Below are 23,394 nucleotides of genomic sequence, written 5' to 3' on the forward strand. Positions count from 1 at the left end.
TACTAATCTGATTATATTAACACATTCTTTTCAGATGTACCGAGGCATTTCAATACAGTAGAACCTCTATTATCCGTGGTAATGAAGGGGATGGACTGAACGGTTGACCGAAAAAATCGGATAATCCGTACCATGAAAGATTTTGTAATTTCCTCCATGGTCTTGTATTTAACTCGCTAGGTAGTGGATCAGAAGTTCATTAATTGAAGTCTGGTTGTCAACGACGGGTTTTTAAGGGGCAAGGAAACCCTTTGTAATGACTGTCTCAGGGAAGATAGGAATACAGGCCTCATGTTGTAGATTTACATACTTTTTTACACTTTATCCTTGTTTTTTTACTAAATTGCGCAGTTATAACTCCAATCTCGTATTCTGATGCGAGATGAGCCACAGTTTCTCTTTCTCAAACCATTATACTTAACACATCACGTTTTCTGTTAATACCTATGGAAGACATTTTATATACAAGTTACAATGTAGAACAGCAATTAGAACAGTAGACAATGCTGTGTGATGATAAAGGCTTGTAATATCACTCTCTAGTAAAGACATATGTAGAACCTAGTAATATGATGTACAAAACAGTACTTCATACAAGTTATTTATTTCTGAAGAAAAAAAGACTGGGAAATAGACAGTCGGATAATCTGCCAATCGGTTAATAGGGTGACGGATAATCGGGGTTCTACTGTACCAGGATATTATTTGGGAAATTACTATCCTGGATTGCAAAACAGGAAAAATCATAGTAGGTCCTACCATGGATTGCCCCTCCTTAAAACAAGTAAATAAACAAAACACTTAACCAAAGATAGAAATAAAATGTACGTGATGGTGGAAAAGTTAAGTTTGGACATAATTGGTTTTGGAATCCCTTAAATATGGCAACACATACCACAACAATACTGGTATGCCATTATTAAGACAGAGGATGAGTACAGGTGAGTGTTAAGCTCCCGCCATTAACATAAATCCTGTTTATGCCCTTGGCTCTCACTCTCCAAACTGCAGTTTGATTCAAATGCTGTTGCATCCATTTTTCTAAACTGTCCATTCTCCCTTTTTTCAAGAACAGGACCATCACAAGAAGGACCAGATAGAAAAACAGATTAGAGACAGCTGCTTCTTTAAGAGTATCACAGTGCTGTCATGGTAATTTCCTTCTTGACCATATGCCATACCCCATATTTTTCTCCCTTGAAATATATTTTACTCTCCTCTCTCTGTACCCCTCCGACGATCATTTAATGGGTCTTTTTATGTTAAAGAAGAAGTTGAGAAATAGTTTAACAAAACAAGGTTAAAGGAGATCTCATGAAGCTCTCATAGTAGAGGTACACTAGTCTTTATGTATCATGGAGCGTGTATCTGCAGCACTTCGGGTTTTTCAACTATTCTATTGGTACAGTAATTCTACAGCACAATATTTTTCCACAGCTTCACTGGCTTCTATGAGATTCAGAACATGCACTAATTTACATTTTAATCATCATAGGTTATCCAAAAGTCTCAATAGCTTATCACATACAGGGATAAGACTTTACAACAAACTCCCTGTTGAAACTAAAGCCCTTAACTATGCTAGATTTAAAAAGTCAGTGAAACATATTTTACTTTTCCACATGCCTTTTACTGTCAATGAGTATCTTAGTTTAGCACTCCAAATTTAGCTTACAGTAGTTAGTATCTCCTTTTGTGTTTACTGCTCTTCTTTTCTATCTGTTTCATGTCTGGGGTGAGACTGCCCAAGAAGATAAGGAAACCAAGAACCTTGTACAAGTAATGGTCTGGAGAAAACTGTGGAGAATTGACTTCATTGCAGAATGTGTTGATTGTGTATTATTTGTATATTATTGTAGACATCTTGTAACACGCTATGTAACCGCATATTTATTATGTATTCACTCTGACAATGCCATGAAATCATTGCATTTCCTAAGGCTAATAAATATCTATCTATCTGTCTATATAGTGATGAATATGTGATTTAGTTTGCAGCAACAAATAATTTCAACATAAAATAATTTCATACTTACATGTATGGTATAATATATTCTAATGCATTTTTGTAGCATTGTTACAAATATGATATTCAAGAGGTCCAGGATACTATAATAGAGAAACGGACCATTTCCATAGTAATTCGCCCTGGACCTCTCGCATGTTATGTTGGTAATTAGTAACAAGTAAGGGGAGTTATAACAATGCATTAGAATAAACAAGTAAGAATCAAACGATTTTTACGTTGAAAGTAGTTATGGCTGCAAACTAAAATTATGTGTTTATCACTACTGTCCGTCCGAGTGCTTATGTCGCATCCCGGTTTCCCTCACCCATTTCTCTATGTAATTGGAAGTCTATGCAATGCTAAACAACTGTTTAAAATAATTTAAGTAAAATGACCCCATTAAGTAACTGTCACGTGATTTCCCCGGTTTCGACGTTCCTGCGACATAACCACGTGGACGGACAGTATATACATCTGATAGAAGCTAGTGAAGCAAAAGAAAACTGTACTTCCTTTGGTGTAGCTTTTCTGAAAAATTACGTATCTTTCATATACTTATGGTTCAAGATACCAGCACTTTAGAGGTGGAACGTTTATATTTATGAACATCAAAGAATATATATAAGGAACAGCAAGAAATGATCTAAAATCAGTACAGATCTCCATACGCCATATGGTTCCAAATGGACAAAATTTTCTCTTCCCCATATGATTCATTAAAAAAATTTCTAGGCTCCTATATGCCATATGGTCCCCATGACAGAAGTGTTTATTGGTTAAACCAAAGAAATAAAGATTTAGATTTTTGTCTATTCAAATTTCAATAATTTTCTTAGAATTAAACTCCTTTTTCCAAAATTCTCCAATCTGTATTTTAAATTGAAAGAAATTAACAGTTGAGACACATTTGTGTTTGTCAGTGGCATACAAGTTTTGAAAGACATAATGTTCAATATTTCTAGTGAATAATTTAGTTACTTTTATGACTTGGCAAAGGAACAGCAGAAATATTTGAAAATAAGGTAGTTAATCATTTCTTTGTGAAATATTACGAATTTTGTAAATTTCTTTCAGACTCCCAAAGCTGTTAGGTTCAACAACTAACTCCAACAGCCTTTACAAACAAAGCTCTAGACGTAAGGAAGAGGTTACAGCCTACTGTCTAACGTCAGTTTCTAAATTGATTGAAGCATTGGGAGATATCGGCAATTTGTCTTCAGACTCGCACTACTTTCGGGCACACTACTCAAGATTTAGTATAGTATAGTATAGTATTTATTAGCTGTCGTTATAGCAAAAGCTAATGACATTGTCAAATTACACGTGTGAAATTATCGTGCAAAAATGACAGTTATTCTATTACAACACTAAACATAAAACAAAATGATCACAAATACTCCTTAGAGTTTACAATTGAGAGTCAAGATTATCAAAAATAGGCTTATATCTAGATGAAAATTGTAACACACTGATCACAAATATTATTTGATTTGCTCCGTTTATATATGATAAAACAAGAATTAACTTAACAATTTATGAAAATTTCCTAATATATTACAAAATAATAATACCATTCAGAGAAAGAAACCTAAAAAATATCTACAGCTTGATTTTCTGATTCAAAATATTCTTGCACAGAATAGAATGGGTTTCTAAGAAGCCACGTTTTCACTTTGACTTTGAATATGTCAAGTGACACTTCCTGTGCTTCCTGTGGTAACATGTTGAACATCCTACAGCCCAACATGCTAGGACTACTTTTAACTTTGGATAGTCTGCAAAATGGTATGTCCAGTTTGTCTTTATTACGAGTATTATACTCATGTTTGTCCATCCTACTGGTGAAGCCATAAAGATTTTTCTTGATGTAAAGAAGGAGTTCCAAAATATATTCATTAACAACTGTTAAGATGGACTCCTGTATGAACAGTGGTTTACAATGTGCTTTGCTTGGTACTTCTGTGACAATTCTTATTGCTTTCTTCTGAATCAGCAGGACTTCAATAAGTTTATTGCTGTTTCCCCACACCAGGATTCCATACTTCAATACGCTATGAAAAAAAGCAAAATAAACACTTCTTAGATACTGCCCGGGTACTTCGTCTCTAATTACTCTTAAGAGGTACAGGACTCTGGACAGTCTCCGAGAGATGTATTCAAGACTTGCTGCAACTTGGAGATTATTTCATAGAAGAATTGAAGTGATTTTATTTTTTACTTGGTAAATTTCAGACTGATGCTTTAGAATATGTTAGTGAGACTAAAATAACCTATTAAAAACTGTATTAGCGACTGTAAACAAACTAAATTTATCTATTGTACCAGTACCTTGAAATATGCAAACTTAAAACAGAAGTGTTCAAATCTCCTGAGCTGCAATCATCACCAGCAATTCTTTCATTTTTTATTTCTTTTATTTTATTCCACTGAACTTACATCAGCGCTGAAGCTTGAAGATGTAGAACAGATCAAAAGTTACACAAAAATAATATTATTTTTTATACAAGAAGTAATAGCCTACTATTACACGATATTCATGGCATTGTGAGTAACTAAACCCATTTTGAGTTAAGAAAAACAAGAAATCTCTGTATTTTTGTTGCATATTGAACAATATTCAGTTTCTTGCATCTCCTGTGAAGTTATGGAGATGACTAGTTTGCAAACTCTTCGGTTCAATTTGTATTATATTTATATGTACTGTGGCATATGAAATGAAGAGGAACATAATTCATTTTCTAAATCTCATCTGCTCTCTGGCTTCCCAGTATTTCTCCCAAAGTGTTGGTTTTGTCAGAGTTGAGCAGTTGATAAGTATTCTGTATCCATGACACAATTCTAATTGCAGGGGCTACATGGAGAATAAATGAATCGTGAATTTCAGAAACTTCAAAAATGTCCATTTGAGTAAATTTTTCAGGAGACACAAAAACTGATTATCTTCAAAAGCTTTTAGTACCTATCTGAAGTGACCATTCATTTTATTAAAGCATAATAATAAGTTGTAGTTTATATTGGGTTTGCATTTCTCTGGATGTTTTACTAAACAATTCACGTACTTAATCTCTTTGTCTTTCTAAATTATTCTGTAGTGCTTTTATTCTGGATCTTTATGATCACCCTCATTGAGGGCAGATTATTTTGTTAAAAATAGTTGTGTTGACAAATATGAACTTCAATGTTTTTCTTCAATACATTCTGATAGTTCTAAGATGGTTAACAGTGAAGTTGAAATAAGTGTGTGTGTGTGTGTGCGTGTGTGTGTATGTGTGTGTGTGTGTGTGTGTGTGTGTGTGTATCTAATGCTCTGGATTTAACAATGAAGTCATCATCCTTCTTGCTTCCCAATATTTTGATGGAAGGTCCACAAATATCTTAAGAGTTTCACAATTAGACAGGTGCTCCATCTCCATGTCCTCTTCTCAAGGTGAAATAAGTCAACTAAGGTATATGACCAATTTAGTTTAAATTTAGTACAAGAAAGTTGTTTCCATAACAAATCTTACCGGCAAGTGGCAAAATAATAACTATTACCACCACTATCTTTATTACTACCACTAGCACTAACACTCTTCCTACTGCTTCTTCTTCTTCTTCTTCTTCTTCTTCTTCTTCTTCTTCTTCTTCTTCTTCTCCCCATTATCATCATCATCCTCGTCATGTCATTATATGCATTGTCATTGCTATTATACATTGCTATTATACAATGCTATTATACAATGGGCTAGTAACAATTAAAAAATTTTAACTTTTGGCTGGTCTTCATAGATTTCTTTTACCTATTTATCCGAAGTAGGTATTGCTAATTTAGACAGAAGCAACAAAACACTAGAAATCTGTTGTTGTTGTTGTTGTTGTTATCTAATGCCGGGCTTTGGCAACGAAGCCATTAACGTTCTTGCCCTCCATTATTTCTCTGTGGTGAACCAAGAAATGGATTCGGAACACCTCAAAATCTGTGCTTCATTGGCTGGTCATGATAATATCTTTGAAAAATATTGGAGTGCAAGAGGTCAAATGACTTTATTGTCAAACGCCTGGCATTAGAAAACAACATATTTCTCTGTGGTGGATCCATCAGGTAGAACTTCACAGGTTTGTAGATGATCTTCAGTCATTTCTTCTTCTTTGTTCCATAGAGGGCAATTTGGATTTAACACTAGAAATCTTGAATTTGTATTCTGATTGGCTCTCTTGTATAAAATCTACAGAACACTAAGTTTAAAATCTTTAAAATGATAGATAATATAAAATCGTGAAAAAGATGATGATGATGATGATGACGATGATGATGATGATGATAATGATGATGATAAAACAACAGAACACCAAGAACAGAGATTATAACTGTTTTATGTGTATTTTATTTTATTGCAAGGCAATTAGTTTTATTCTTGTTTTACCGGTATCCTTTATACTGTTCATAATATCAATGTACATTGCCATGATATTAACATTATACAGTAGGTACATAATTATGTTATTAGCTAATTCCTAACACCTCCCCTTCTACTAACAAACAACAATACATCAGTTCATCACATAATTTTGAATCGAGATGGCTTCTGTATGAACCATCTGAAGCAAGTTTTTTTCACTACTAGCAAATTATTATTATTATTGCCATCTTAATCCATTACATTCGTTGAACTGTATTTCTCCTGTAAGTTACTCTCTAATGTTACAATCTTTTACAATATATGACCTACCAGTGACCCATTAGTTCACTACTGTACCTTCCTGGCTCCCATATTTTATCTTTTCTTATAATCGTATTTTCATTTTCTGCAAACTCTATTCTTTCCTTTGCATTTCTATCATAATATACCTTAGCCAACTGCTGTTTTTGTCATTTTTTTCTGTAACTTAACTTTCTATCAGACTCAATAGGTCTTTATAGGTTAGTTGCGAATGGTTATTTAGTATTTAATTTTCAATTTATTAAGGTCTATGCATGTAATAAACCTTTTTTTTAAGTTGACATTGATCGATAGTTTAGCAAAGCCAAAGTAAGTCTGAGTTCTTTCTTTCTTAATAAACTTTAAACTGCAATGTCAATTTAAGCATTAGATTTATCACATGCACAGATTTTAATGACTTTACAATTAAAAACTAAATGACCATTCGCAACTAACCTATAAAGACCTATTGAGACCTTTGATAATTCAAATGTATATTAGGGGATGTTCTGATCTTACGGTCTTGGTCATGATACATTGAATTTGTTTTGTAGGAATTTATATTTTTATTAAAAATTGTGACATGTTTAGAATAAATTTTCTGAATAACCTCTGCAATTCCATTTTGTTTTCAGGATCTCCAATTTCAAATACCGGTATTGCATTTGTTCTTTCAGCAATCTGGTGTGCATACCCTCAGAAAGGAAAAGGAGTTGTATTGTTTGAAGAAGTACCTGCAGCCAACTCGTGGATCATCAAGCATGACGGATTATCAAGTTCTGAATGGAAAGAAATGCTAAAAATGACTGTGATGGTGGCACCAGTACATTCTCTCCCTGGTCGCTCTACAGGCACAACCCACTGTAGGCACTGCAGTGAGTATGAAACTTTACCACATGTGCTTGGGAGTTGCCCACAGGAAGAAGTACTCAGAATAAAACGTCACAACACCATACATTCCACGATCGCAGATGCACTTTGATCCAAAAATCTAGACGTTCACAAGGAAGTTCATTGTGTTGCTGATGGTGGAACCAATCGTAGGATCGATATCATAGCTATAAATAGGAATAAACAGACAGCCGAAATAATTGATCCTACCATCAGATTTGAAATCTCAGACACTCAACCATCTAAAGTGAATGAAGAGAAAAAGAAAATCTACGAGCCCATGATTCAGTACCTATCGGCGAAATACGACATAGAAAAAATCACAGTTACTGGTCTCTTCTTCGGAGCGAGAGGCACCATTCCGAAAGCCTTTGTAAAGTGGAGGGAAAAATACAAGCTGACGAGAGATCTTCAAGATGCCATCGTCACCATTATAATAAAATTTTCTGTAGCGATATTTCGTCAGTATCTTTATGGTGTACATTCAATTTAAATTATAATTGGTTCTATTTTTTTTTTCTTATGTCTTATTCACTTTTGTCTGAAACCTGTTTATATAATTTTTCATTTCAAATTTTATTGTGAGCTATTCTGTGTTGCAGGGCAAACCCAAAATTTTGGGTCAGACTACTAAAATAAATTAACTTCCTCAGTAAATAAGTGACCAACTGGTAAATATAGTATTTTACAGCTGTTATTTTATACTGACTTCCTTGTTCAGTGAACTTGACATTCAGTTTCCTAGCCCTCTAAAACTCCAATCAATATGACATCATCATCATCATCACATCATCATCATCTTCTTCTTCCCCTCCTCCTCCTTCTTCTTCTTCTTCTTCTTCTTCTTCAGTTATTGCCCTAATATATAATCAAAATATATGACTACCATACAATTTCTATATCTCCAAGGTTTCTTTGATAAATTTTCTGGAAATATTCAGGTGCGAGATTTAACACAAATGGTAATCTAAAAAATTTTGTAACATCCAAAGGGAGTACTAAATGTACAAAATTTACTTGACTTTACATCTGACTCAACATGATAAAATCCATTTTTAAGATCTAGTACTGTAAAATAATTTTTGTTAGTCACTTTTGTTTGTATTTTCTCCAATGTGAAAATAAGAACATACAGATACTCTTTTTAAATATTTTTATTCAAATCTTATGGGTCTAAACAAAATCTCAATGACTTGTTCTAGACTTTTCTACAATTAAGTTCCTAACTCAATCTGATGGTTTGTTAATCTTTTCTATTATTTTTCTCTTTTCTAAATCACATAGCTGAATCCTATAGATTCAAAATTCCCTATATCCAGTTTCATAAATTAAAGGATTTTGACAATAACTGGTGGAAATAGAGAAAATTTTCAACCTAACAGTAACTTTCAACAAATCTTTTCCTATAAATTCAGTGGCTTTTTGAATTCAAACTACATAAATCATTAGAATTCATTCTTAGCAAGCAATATGTGGGCATAACTCAATTATGAACAAAATGATCTTTAGGGGGTTTTGAATCTAGAGGATTCCAGCTCATCTCCAAGTCTATCCCTAATAGGTAATGGAACTCTACTCGGTGGCCTAGCCACTGTTAAAGCAATTTCTTTTAACTTGATTGTTAACTTGGCCTTGAAGTTACCTAATCCTGAAAAATACATCTCTGTTTGTTTTAATAAAATTATCTTTTCCATCTGAAAAAGATTTTCCATCTATACTTGTTAAGCGGCCGAACTTGGAACTACAGTGCCATGTTGCCAATATGGACTACTACGCTGCCAGCTCATGGAAGCCAGCAATTGTCGTGAAGATGGCTGACGTTAAAACATTCATTGACAATTCACGCGGAGGTAAGAAAACAATACAAAAATCGACAGAGAATCAAAGACGAAACGTACCAATGCTAACATTGTGTGCACAATAAATATGTCGCCAAGAGAGCTATTAAGCACTCGCCACGGGAAAGTGTAAGTTTGGAAACTCAACTGTTGTTACCATAGCAACAGGCCTACCACGCTATGTGACATTCAGTTGTTTTTCCGATTGCAACACTCCTGTCATGTCTCATCTTTAAAAAAAAAACAAGTATAGAGCACAACTCTATCAGCTCTTTGAATCAGCTGCAACTCAATACATGAACCTAACCCTAGTAATGACTATCGGTATGTTTTACTACTTAATTACAAATTCTTTCCATTTTCTTATATTATTAACTACACACTGGTTTGAGCTTGATACTTCCATACATTTGTAAGATAATATAGTATTAGTTTTCTTTAATTTATTTCTAATATCAGTACCTACTTAGATCTAGCACTTGTAACTGTTCTAACAATTCTGCTCCATATTTAGCTTAAAATTAATTTCTTTGTTTTTAACTTTTATATTCTTGTTCCAAGCTTTTCCAACACCATTGGTACTTTAATATATTTTGTTGTTTCTACTACTAATTCTTCAGTACTTACACTACTGTTGCTAACAATTATTTCTTCATGTATTCTTTGGCAGTTCTTGTCATACACACCCATGCAAAATAATTCATTTTCTTACACTTTTTGCGTTGCTTGCCATAAGCAGGACACTTACATGGCATATGCTTGCTTTTACACCATTTACACTTATATTCATGACTTGTTGAGTCTTCCATCAGCTCCCTACTGCTTCCAGATATTTTCTTTTTCCTTCTGCTGCTTACTGCATGTACATTTTGGTTTTTCTTCTGACTTCTTTTACTTTCTCCTTGACAAATTCATTATTTTTCGCTATTTCTACTTCTTCCAAAGTTAACTCAGGAACAGTTTTCTTGTAATGTTTTAGTACACACGCCAAGCACTATCCTGTCTCTAATCATACTGTTTTCTTGTACAACGAATTCACCTGTCTTAACTATTTTTTTTCAAATCTGAAATAAAATAAATCAATATTCTCACTTTCATACTGTTCTTTTCTATTTGGGGTAAAACTCTGTGCATCTTCACCATGCATAGGCTAAATTGTACAATCCAAAGCTGTCCTTAGGTATTTTTTGCGTTAGAGAAGAGCATCCTGGGCAATGACTCTATTGGTAAATTGGTTTATACAACTGGCTTCATATGGGTGAATGAATCAATTTTAATACATCAACTTATATTATTATCACTCTGTACCACCAATGTTAAATTTGCTTAATAATTAATGACCCATTATCTCAGGAACTGGAATATATCATACAGAAACTTTTACAGGATAAAGGTACAAGGTTTCTAAGCAAACTGACTCACATTTCTAAAATATAGCCTGCAAGTTGTAAAAATCATATGATTTTTTAAAATAATGTTGATTTTATTTCGTTAGTTTTATGTGAAATATTTTTTTCTGCTCAAACTAATAGACATGCTACATGTTTTAATATGCGTCTATTTTGTTGGCAACATGCATTAAAATTGAAGAGTGTGATCCCAAAACTCGCTCAGTCCATTTGGCCATTTTGATGACTTATGCATATATGTGATTATAAACAGGGCCGCCGAGAAGGGGGGGCAAAGGGGGCGAGTGCATATGGGCCCGTGAGCAATAAGGGCCCATCAGATTAAGTGAGTCTAATTACTTTTTATTACCATGAATAATTATTCATAGATACATACGGGTACTATAAAATTTTGTAAGACTATTTGTTACATAAATTTGACATATTAACTCAACAATAGTAGAATTAATACAAATTACCGCTTCATATGTAAATATTTGACTTTTATATAATAGATATCGGTTTCCCACATTAACGTTCACCAACACGACAATTGAGGGCCCCGGCATTTGCCTGAACTATGTTCCCGTCGCTTGTACTGAACATGTTCAATTATTTATTGGCTTGTCCTTCTTAACTACCAACTACCCCGCTGGCCCACCACAATATGCCAGTGGACTCTCTCAAACCGAAGTCGCAGGATACCTTTCTTTTCAGTACATTGTATGTTTCGTGTCGAAACTTTCGTCTTTTTGCTGTCGTTTGTCTAGTAAATTCTGTTCATTAGTGTCACTGGTTATAGTTTAACTGCACAATGGACAAGTCGGGAGCTGAGAAGCACAAGGAGAGGCAGAAAAAATTGGAAGATATTAATATGGGTGCTAGACTGCGTGAAAAATATTATGAAGATATTAACAAAGAGATCAGTGATGAGCCGAAATATTTAAAATCAATTCATGCCTCTAATTTAGGGCCAACCCCAATGAAACCTATGAATCTCCTAAATAGTCTGAGGGAATTAAAACTGGATACTTTATTTCCAAATATTTGTATAACCATTAGAATATTCTATACAATTCCTATGACAGTTGCTGATGCTGAAAGATCCTTCAACAAAATGAAGGAAATAAAAATGTATTCAGAGTAACAATGTGTCAAGAACGACTGAGTAACCTTGACTCCTTAGTCTGGAGAGCAATCTTGCTAGGAATTTAAATTTTGGTGACATAATTGATGATTTTGCATTAATGAAGTCAAGGAAAGTTGTTTGTTGATGTTGGACTGCAAGTTAGAAAATACAGGTGTTTAAGAATAATGTTTTATGAATATAATATATTGTGCTAATGTGAAGTTTTGCTAAAAGTTTTCAACGTAATAAAAGTGTATATTTTTAAGTTCGTATGGGATTATCTTTTATTTATTTTGCAAATGATTGTTATGGTTAGAATAACTGGTAACTTGTAATTGTTACTTTTTTTCAACGGGGGTCCGAGTACAGTATTGCATAGGGGCCCATAAATTCTGTGGCGGCCCTGATTAAAAATAATTGATTAAATGGCAATCTTACTCGTGTTAATTGTGTAAGCATGTGCGGCTTACAGCTGTTTCGGTGCTTCTTCACACCATCCTCAGAGCCTACTAGATCTCGGCGTCATCTCGAACTTTGCTGCCTGTTGTGTGGGTGCGTTCGATTGTTTAAAAGTGTTGAAATGTGGTGTCAAATAGTGTGTGTTCTGAAATTGATCTGTGTGTTGAGAATTTGATCAGGGCGTGTTTTAGTGTGTCTGTATATTTCATATTGTTCTAATGTGTTGAGTTTTTGGTTTTTGGGTTGTATGTGTAGGATTTCCATGTCTGTATTTATGTTATTGTATGTGTGGTTAGCATTAGTTATGTGTTCGACATATGTAGATGTATTGTGTCCTCTGGTTATTGCTTTAATGTGTTCTTTGTATCGAGATTGGAATGATCTGCCTGTCTGTCCAATGTAGAAACTGTCGCAACTATTGCATGTAAGTTTGTGTACGCCTGTGTGGTTGTATTTATTTGTTTGTGTTGTTTGTGTGTTTGTTTTATTTATATTCAAGTGTTAAAAGTAGTGTACGAAAGATTCAACATGGATTATGTGATTATGTTTGAACTTTCTGTTGTTATATGAGGAATTCAGAGCTAAAGTGAATCAAATCAAAAATTTTCATAAATTGAGTTTAATTCATTTTCTGATTATCTGAAGTTGGATCTTTTCCGAGCAGTAATGGATCAAGTTTTAATTCCAAGCATTCACCGGTGGGTGACACCAGTCACTTTTGGCTCACAATGTTCTGAGCCATAGTTGATCAAGCCACCAAAGCATTGTATCAATTAACATCACAATTGTTTATATTTTATAAATCTAGAATTTGAGAAAGGAGCAACAAAATTATTGCTATATAGTCAAATTAGATAATCCACTAGAGCAAGTTAACTTTAAATCCTATTATCTCAAAACTACATCTCATGGATTTGATCCACTTTAGCTCTGAACGTCTCATATTTTAAGTATGTTTTCTTCCAAAACAACAGTAAAGCTTGTGTAAAAGGTTATGTTATTGTTCATGTCACTTAAGAACTTGCTCAGTCCATAGAATGGTCAATACAAAAACTAACCCAGTCTTCTCATAAAAGTGGACTGAACAAGTTTTGGGATCATACTCTTCAATTTCATCCTATTATTTGTACTTCAGAGAAAATTTGACACTTGCATAAATAAATAATATGGTAAAATGGACATTATTAAAAAAAAAATTAAAAATTAAACAACATTTGTATTTATAGATAAATCTAAGTAAGCTTTCTTAAAAAACTTGTATCTTTGTCCTATAAAAATTTAAGTATGGTATCTTCAATAGTCTTACAGCAGAGTCCATATAGGCCAGTTTCTATCTGATGCTTTTCCAATTCACTACGGGCTAAAGCAGGGAGATGCACTATCACTGTACTTTTTAACTTCGCTCTAGAATATGCCATTAGGTAAGTTAAGGATAATAGACAGGGTTTGGAATTGAACGGGTTACATCAGCTTCTTGTCTATGCAGATGACGTGAATATGTTAGGAGAAAATCCACAAACGATTAGGGAAAACGCGGAAATTCTAGTTGAAGCAAGTAAAGCGATATGGTTGGAAGTAAATCCCGAAAAGACAAAGTATATAATTATGTCTCGTGACCAGAATATTGTACAAAATGGAACTATAAAAATTGGAGATTTATCTTTCGAACAGGTGGAAAAATTCAAATATCTTGGAGCAACAGTAAGAAATATAAATGACACTCGGGAGGAAATTAAACACAGAATAAATATGGGAAATGCATGTTATTATTCGGTTGAGAAGCTTTTGTCATCTAGTCTTCTGTCAAAAAATCTGAAAGTTAGAATTTATAAAACAGTTATATTACCAGTTGTTCTGTATGTTGTGAAACTTGGACTCTCACTTTGAGAGAGGAACAGAGATTAAGGGTGTTTGAGAATAAGGTTCTTAGGAAAATATATGGGGCTAAGAGGGATGAAGTTACAGGAGAATGGAGAAAGTTACACAATGCAGAACTGCACGAATTGTATTCTTCGCCTGACATAATTAGGAACAAAAAATCCAGACGTTTGAGATGGGCAGGACATGTAGCGCGTATGGGCGAATCCAGAAATGCATATAGAGTGTTAGTTGGGAGGCCGGAGGGAAAAAGACCTTTGGGGAGGCCGAGACATAGGTGGGAAGATAATATTAAAATGGATTTGAGGGAGGTGGGATATGATGGTAGAGACTGGATTGATCTTGCTCAGGATGGGGACCAGTGGCGGGCTTATGTGAGGGCGGCAATGAACCTCTGGGCTCCTTAAAAGCCAGTAAGTAAGTATCTTCAATAGTTTCGGAGATAATGGATCATTAAATAAGGAAATTTAACACTGGCATATTGGCAGTGGGGTAATTTATCTCCCCTAAAACGAACTCAATCGATAGCTAACACAAATATTAAAACTTGTATCGTGTAAATTGGATAGATTATGCTCTTTTATAAAGCCCACATTACATAATCCATGAAAATTATTTTTTACCCTACTGTGGCACGAAAGTTAAAATGGAAATCGAAATCAATTTTAGCTCTAAAACCCAGTGGGTGTTCTATTATATTTGTTTATATTTCAGTCCTGGAGCACCCATGCAGTCCGCGCCTATGGTTGAAAGAAATAAATTTAAAGCAGTTTATGTATTGTAATGATTATTTTTCCATTATTTATTATATAATTCATTCATTCATTCATTCATTTATTTTATTCCATAGATCTTACATGAGCAATGAAGCTTTAAGATGTGAAACAAGTAAAAATTTTGCAATATTACAATAACAATTTTTACAAATTTTTATAGTTTTACAATTTAGTAATTTTCTACAATTTTTACAATTTTGTGCAATTTTTTACACTATTTTAGCGAGATGTAGTGAGATGAGGTGAGGTCCGAGGATTCGCCAAAATATTACCCGGCATTTACCTTTTGGTTGGGGAAAACTAGCTAGGCTATATCTGTGTAAGTATGTATTTACAATGGAATAGCTTTGTCAACTCGGGTATAGTTTATTTTTGACAAGAGGGTCTCAATGTTGTGTAATTTATCTTAAACACATTCATGATGCGTCAGGTATATCACATCACTGAAGCATCCCTATCTAACCTTGACTTTAAAGTACCGGTACTGTCTTTCGACATGCTACCTCTTTTAATTAAATATTACCGTGTGAGTGAAAAGGTTCTGAACATGAAGTGCGAAAGTGAATAACAGACATCATCAATGTTTTCAAAGCTGTCGCCGCATGTGGCCCGTTAGCTCAGTTGGTTAGAGCGTCGTGCTAATAACGCGAAGGTCGTGGGTTCGATCCCCCCACGGGCCATTTTTTTTTTTTTTTATGTCTTATTTTACGCAACGAAGGTACTACGTGTAAAAATGAAATAATGTCATCTGCAGTACAGTAAAAGAATGTTAAAGACACAAAATGAAATAATGTCATCTGCATTGGAGTAAAAACGTTAAAAACACAGAGGATACACAGAATCTCTGTAATTGCTAGAAACTTGTAGGCCTATGTACTCTGTTGGGTATTATTGTGATATTTAGATTTTTGACAAATTGGTTCTTATTTATAAGATTGTGAATATAATTGAGAGTGAAATAAATGTAATGCAATTAATGCGTTATATTACTAATTGCTATTTTCCCTTTATTTCTGTATTGAATATGTACAATCATAGACGTCGATTTCTTTAATATATTATGGCGGGTGGGGGGGGGGGACAAAACTCTTCACAGAAGTCTGAGAAAACTTTAATGGCTGTTTCTAAAAAAATGTTGTTACATATTTTTCACTGTCTGAATTTTCATACAGTACTTCTTCTTCTTCTTCTTCTTCTTCTTCTTCTTCTTCTTCTTCTTCTTCTTCTTAAGGTACTAGAACTTCAAAATTGAATGGCCTTCTTAACCTTCTCCAGGAACTTCTATTCTGTACGACTCACCCAATCCTTGATTCTTAGCTTCCTCAAAATCATTCACATTATCATTTTCCCAGCGGCTTTTCGGTCTACCCGCTGTTCTAGTCATACAGTTACATGCCCATAGAAAACTACGGTCCTCATACACTACCATTTTAACTGAACAAAAAAATGTGTATCATAGATAAAGAAGTGGAGTTCCATTGTACCGTATCATGTGCTTCACCTACCTCAAATGCAGGAGGAAAGAAAGGAAGGGGACATTGTGAGTTGCGTCACATTTTCTTTGCGGCAGCTGGCCACTTATGGATTTGAAATAACCATTTTTGACTTATTATTTTTTAACATGATCTCTCTTTGAATTATTTGGGGGGGGGGGGCCCTCTATTAATTTCATTTGGGGGAGGGGTGTTCCTAGCTCTATAAATTGAGAGGTCAGAAAGTGACTTGCTCTCCCAAAGTCGGTGCCTATGTGTACAGTACCATACAATATATCTGTACAAATATTTACAATGGAATTATAAAGTTATTCTTGCAATAAAGGCTTTTGTCATCTAGTCTTCTGTCAAAAAATCTGAAAGTTAGAATTAATGAAACAGTTATATTACCGGTTGTTCTGTATGGTCGTGAAACTTGGGCTCTCACTTTGAGAGAGGAACAGAGATTAAGGGTGTTTGAGAATAAGGTTCTTAGGAAAATATTTGGGGCTAAGAGGGATGAAGCTACAGGAGAATGGAGAAAGTTACACAACGCAGAGCTGCACGATTGTATTCTTCACCTGACATAATTAGGAACATAAAATCCAGACGTTTGAGATGGGCAGGACATGTAGCACGTATGGGCGAATCCAGAAATGCATATAGAGTGTTAGTTGGGAGGCCGGAGGGAAAAAGACCTTTAGGGAGGCCGAGACGTAGATGGGAGGATAATATTAAAATGGATTTGAGGGAGGTGGGATATGATGATAGAGAATGGATTAATCTTGCTCAGGACAGGGACCAATGGCGGGCTTATGTGAGGACGGCAATGAACCTCCGGGTTCCTTAAAAGCCAGTAAGTAAGTAAGTAAGTACCTAAGTAAGTAAGTAAGTAAGTAAGTAAGTAAGTAAGTAAGTAAGTATTCTTGCAATAAAGGAAGTCTATGCTTCTGGCAAACACCATAATAATATAAGAGTCTGATCCGCGGTTGCTAAACAACTGATGCCAAATGTTGAAATTTTTGTAACGCTTTATTAATTTGATCCTCGAGAATGAACGTTTCACGTTAAAAAAAAAGAAGTGTATACTGCGAAGTTCGTTATGTCACTTGGTTAACCCTTAAATTGGCAAAACTTCATTTCTCACACTAGTTTATTAAACCGTGTCGGACTGTAAAGAAAACAACTGTCGCAATGTCCATATTTTATGTTGTACAATATTATAGTATTGTGAAATTTTAATTTTCCTACCAATTTTTTTCTATTGTTCTATTAAAATTATAGCATATAGCCTATTAACCTATTGTATTCTACAGGATACTTTGCGAATTTAAGGGTTAAAGCGCCATGTTAATAATAAAAAAGTATTGAGCTCCTTCAGCCCTATCTCTCATTCAAATGTCACAATAGTAAGCCGAAGAAATAGGAATAAAACAATATCTGCGTTTCGATTTAAATATCTAGATAAAGACATAATTAGCTGTGAGGCCCGTTAGCTCAGTTGGTTAGAGCGTCGTGCTAATAACGCGAAGGTCGTGGGTTCGATCCCCCCACGGGCCACGTTTTTGTACATCTACATTTGAATGTTTCGTTTTATGAAATTAAATTATATTATCCTGAACAGTAAGTAGAGAACGATGCTTTTAGACAGATCAGATACGTTAATTTGTTACGTTGCAACAAAATTTGATGCTAGGAGTGTCATTCACCTACTGCGATTTTTATGTCTAAATTCTTTTCTGTTTAGTTCTGGAAAGTTTTTTTGCCATGAGTATAGATTTTCTAGTAGTTCGAAACTATGAAAAGTGAAATTCTGCTTTAGGCCTATTTAAAAAAAGTTTAAATTAATTCTCCATACAAACGGAATAGGAATTTGGCGAAAAATATTAAAGGAGTGCTTACTTTTTTCGAAATATGATCAATCGATTTAGCGGAATATCCGGCCTCACAAGGAATAGCAAGGTCTGTCTGTGTCCCAATATTACATTCATTTGTCTACATGCAGTATGTTGCTCATTTCGCCTTACTTGTCGGCATTGCAACTGAGAATAAGTGCATTATAGACATAGCACAACTAGGAACTATTTTGTAAAGTGCCTTGTACTCTGGAATTGAGGGCAAAGGAATAAATACCTTACAAATTTCTAATCCATGAGTTATAAGATAAATTAAGACAATAACAAGGTCGTAAACGATAAGAGAATGGAAAAGGCATCTGAAAACAAGGGATCAAAGTCGTCCCACATGCAGTTTTCAGTGCATTCAGCAAATCGGTAGCTGTTTTGTCCAGGCTGGCTACTGGATATAGCTACCATGCTCGACGTCTTCATAAACTGAACGAGTACCCTTCTGGCATATATATATATATATATATTAAATCGGATGTTGTCAGCTATCGTCTCTTTCGGGAGGACGAAGAGAAATACAGTAACAACTCCAATTTAGAGACAGGCACAATAAGAAGAAAATTTTACAAAACTATGAAATGTATTGAAAAAAATGAAATAGCCTACATATATTTCAGTGCTAAATATCTTCGTTCCTAAACTATTTGGAAAGGATTACATTATTATTTACAAAATAAGTAGAAATGAATACATTAAGATCGATAATAGGGAAGACGAGAAGAGATAGGGTGAGAAATAGGGAAGTAAGAGACCAGTGTGAAATAATAGACATTAATAAATTTGTGAAAGGGAGAAAAAAAGGACTGGAATAATCACGTTTCAAGAATGAGGGATGATAGAATAGCAAAAATAGCCAGAGATATAAAACCCCTAGGAAGAAGAGGTATAGGAAGGCCGCAACAATGATGGAAAGATGGTCTGCAATCAACATCTACTGCAGTGAAGAAAAACAGGTTACGACCTATATAAAAGAAGAAGAAGAAGAAGAAGAAGAAAATAAGTATTTACAAATTAATAGTTTTGTCTATATTTAACATGCATAATTAAAGAGTTTTTCAGCATTATTAAACCCCTACCTGAACGCTAGAACTAGGTAACTCAGTTTTTTACACTGAAGAGTAAAACTGACTAAACATTATGCAGCGAATTAAAGAGTTTTTCAGCATTATTAAACCCCTACCTGAACGCTAGAACTAGGTAACTCAGTTTTTTACACTAAAGAGTAAAGCTGACTAATCATTATGCAGCGAATTAAAGAGTTTTTCAGCATTATTAAACCCCTACCTGAACGCTAGAACTAGGTAACTCAGTTTTTTACACTGACGAGTAAAACTGACTAATCATTATGCAGCGAATTCAAGTTAAATTTGGTAAGCATCGGTGGTTCAGTGGTAGAATGCTCGCCTGCCACGCGGGCGGCCCGGGTTCGATTCCCGGCCGATGCATCTTTTATTATAATATTCGAATCTGTTTAGTACCGATACCTTTAAAGACAATGCTTAATATACTGTAAGTCATTACTGGCCATTGTTACAAAATATACTTCCTACCACAGTAAAGATAGTTATATTTTCCGCAAAGTTGACTTTAGATATAGTCCGGTCAACTTACTTAATATCATAAGGGTGGAACCTATCCATTACCCCCCCCCCATTACTACATATGCAAGTGAATTACAGAGATTTCCTAGCTCTCAGGTTGAATTTTCTTTTCCCAACTTTGTTAGAAATTTCGAGTACTGACAAATACAACTGGCAGTTACTTTATAACTGTTATGTTGGCAGCAATAATTTTGGTTGGCAGTAAAGGAAACTGATGAAATGGAAGTAACTAGCTTGTGAAATTTGAATGTAATTAATAATTAATTAGTAATACCAGTATTAATATTAATATCAATACATAATTCAGTTGTGTTGCGTTGTGATTTCAAGTCAACACTATATTCAGTGCAATTAAATAAGATATAACTTACAGACCTACTTGGTATTAAACATACACGTGGCTAATGGAAAGAAATGTATTTTTGTGTTAAGATTTTTATTGAAATGTTCAAGAGAGGAAATAGCATTGTAGAGACTAGAAGTATGTATTTTAAGTAGGGTAATAAGCTGGGCTAGGATTTTGATGACCTATAAATCATGAAAAAATATCCTAAAAACAATGCATTTATGACCTAAAAATCTTTCAAAAATGCCCTTAAAATGCCCTAAAAATTTATCTTACATAATTGGCTTACTAGGAAAAGAGGTTTTGTACTACTCAATATTTAGACTAGTAATTCAATTAAATTTTACATAATTTTTTCTAAGTAGTAGGCTACACTTTAATTAATTATTTTACCTGATGTAGTTTCCATGTATTATCGTTCACCTCTGCGTCAGCAGATGAACGTGAGGTCAGCAATCAGCTGGTCGGTTTTGGCCCTTCATGGGCTGTAGCACCATGGATTTACTTTACTTTTAGTTTCCATATGGTCTACCACAAGGCCACTCATCCGGAATTAGCAGGTATAGAGGAGTCTATATTGAAGGGGTGGTTGGACTGATCCATTACATGGGGTGTACTACGTTAAAATGGCAATATTTGTGTAGAAAAACGATTAAAATATTATACAAAATAATGAGTATTAATGGACAAAATATGTAAAGAAAATATCAAAGGAAATAAACATTATTTTACATTAATAACGGGGATTTATGGCCAAAATTAAAATAAAATGCCTAAAAAATGACCGAATAAAACAAAAGATGCTCTTATGAGTTGAAACAGGCAAAAAAATACAAAAAATGCCCTAACAAATATGTCTTAAAACACTCAGTTTATCACATAACATATAAATACTAAAGCAGCTATGTTTCTGGCTTACTAGAAAAAAGATGCAATTTCATCAAAATCCTAGCCCTAGTAATAAGTCTACATTTCATTTCACGTGATCAAACAAAATACATTTTTAGGTTGATCTATCGATAGTACGAGTTCAATACCTGGAAAGGGAAACTTGAAGATTTCGCTTGCCCTTGGGAAACCCGGAATGTTGGTGGAATTTGACTTGGGCTTTTCAAATGTTTCCTGGAAAAAATGTCTTTTCTCTCCTTATAATGTTTGAAAATAAAGGTTTAGTAGTAGTTTTAGAATTATTAATGAAGAGGGAAAAATCGTGAAAAAAAATTTAGTATGGTCATTTTACCAAAACATTATATGCATTACGAAACATTATTTGGCGTTATTTTCATTTTACACATCGCGATTCGTAATAATCCGTTTCCATACAGCTATCAGAAATAGTTTAGAATTTAGGTTAAGAAGTTTCTCATTTTGTCTACCGCTACTTATACGGTCTTAATCTGCAAGATTAAACAAAACATTATTATTACTATTATTATTATTATTATTATTAACATTAAATCCAGACTTTTGAAATGGGCAGGGCATGTAGCACGTATGGGCGAATCCAGAAATGCATATAGAGTGTTAGTTGGGAGGCCGGAGGGAAAAAGACCTTTGGGGAGACCGAGCCGTAGATGGGAAGATAATATTAAAATGAATTGATTGAGGGAGGTGGGATAGGATTGTAGAGACTGGATTGATCTTGCTCAGGATAGGAACCAATGGCGGACTTATGTGAGAGCGGCAATGAACCTCCGGGTTCCTTAAAAGCCAGTAAGTAAGAAAGTAAGTAAGTAAGTATTATTATTATTACTCACTTCATTGCCGCCCTCACATAAGCCCGCCATCGGTCCCTATCCTGAGCAAGATTAATCCAGTCCCTACCATCATATCCCACCTCCCTCAAATCAATTTTAATATTATCCTCTCATCTACGTCTCGGCCTCTCCAAAGGTCTTTTTCCGTCCGGCCTCCCAACTAACACTCTATATGCATTTCTCAATTCGGCCGTATATGCTACATGCCCTGTTCCTAATTAATGTCAGGTGAAGAATACAATGCGTGCAGTTCTGCGTTGTGTAACTTTCTCCATATTATTATTATTATTATTATTATTATTATTATTATTATTATTATTATTATTATTATTATTATTATTACCTACTTATTCTTATGTAAGGTCCTTAAAGGTGACATTAATTGTCAATATTTCTTAAACGGTGTCAGCCTTCGTATTCCTATGAAGGTCATGAGACATCACAAACTCTTCTATGTATATTAGAAATTCTAAATCTTCCTCGCCGGTCTCCAGATGTATTAAACATGCTAACTTAAATGTAGGCGATTTTGATCCATTGAATGTATAGAAGTATTAGAATATGGCAATGTCTTTGCTAATATTATTTGCATAATCCTTATACATAAATTGGTAGTATGAATCAACTCCTTTCCCTAATATTTTATAGTATTAAATCTTGTTAATTAATTATTGTAATCTGTGTTCTTTATTTTGTTGTTAACTCAAGTATTTAATTGTACCATAGTTGTTCATTTTAATGTATTAATTGTATCACTTTGCTGGACTTTTATTGGCCAATGGCTGTTGTCCAGCAAATAAATAAATAAATAAATAAATAAATAAATAAATAAATAAATAAATAAATACATAAATAAATAAATAAATACATAAATAAATAAATAAATAAATAAATAAGTAAATACATAGATAGATAGATAGATAGATAGATAGATAGATAGATAGATAGATAGATAGATAGATAGATAGATAGATAGATAGATAGATAGATAGATAGATAGATAGATAGATAGATAGATAGATAGATAGATAGATAGATAGATAGATAGATAGATAGATAGATAGATAGATAGATAGATAGATAGATAGATAGATAGATAGATAGATAGATAGATAGATAGATAGATAGATAGATAGATATTATTATGTATATACGAAAACATAATAAAATCAACCGTTACTTATTGAAGACCAATAAATTGGAAGAAATACATGTTCATGCAATCGCGTAACGTTCTGTTATATAGCCTACATAGTACTAAATCT

The 23,394-nt window shown here is 33.9% G+C and overlaps 3 non-coding genes across 3 annotated transcripts; all 3 read left to right on the plus strand.

Moving 5' to 3' along the window:
* The first annotated feature begins 15,652 nt into the window (after window positions 1-15,652).
* TRNAI-AAU (transfer RNA isoleucine (anticodon AAU)) lies at window positions 15,653-15,726 on the plus strand. Its single transcript has one exon. It is a non-coding gene; the product is annotated as a tRNA-Ile (tRNA).
* Window positions 15,727-18,004: 2,278 nt separating this feature from the next.
* On the plus strand, window positions 18,005-18,078 carry TRNAI-AAU (transfer RNA isoleucine (anticodon AAU)). Its single transcript has one exon. It is a non-coding gene; the product is annotated as a tRNA-Ile (tRNA).
* Window positions 18,079-19,799: 1,721 nt separating this feature from the next.
* TRNAG-GCC (transfer RNA glycine (anticodon GCC)) lies at window positions 19,800-19,870 on the plus strand. The gene has a single exon. It is a non-coding gene; the product is annotated as a tRNA-Gly (tRNA).
* Window positions 19,871-23,394: the final 3,524 nt, after the last annotated feature.

Source organism: Periplaneta americana, chromosome 14 (genome assembly GCF_040183065.1).
Source record: "Periplaneta americana isolate PAMFEO1 chromosome 14, P.americana_PAMFEO1_priV1, whole genome shotgun sequence".
Lineage (NCBI taxonomy): Eukaryota > Metazoa > Arthropoda > Insecta > Blattodea > Blattidae > Periplaneta > Periplaneta americana.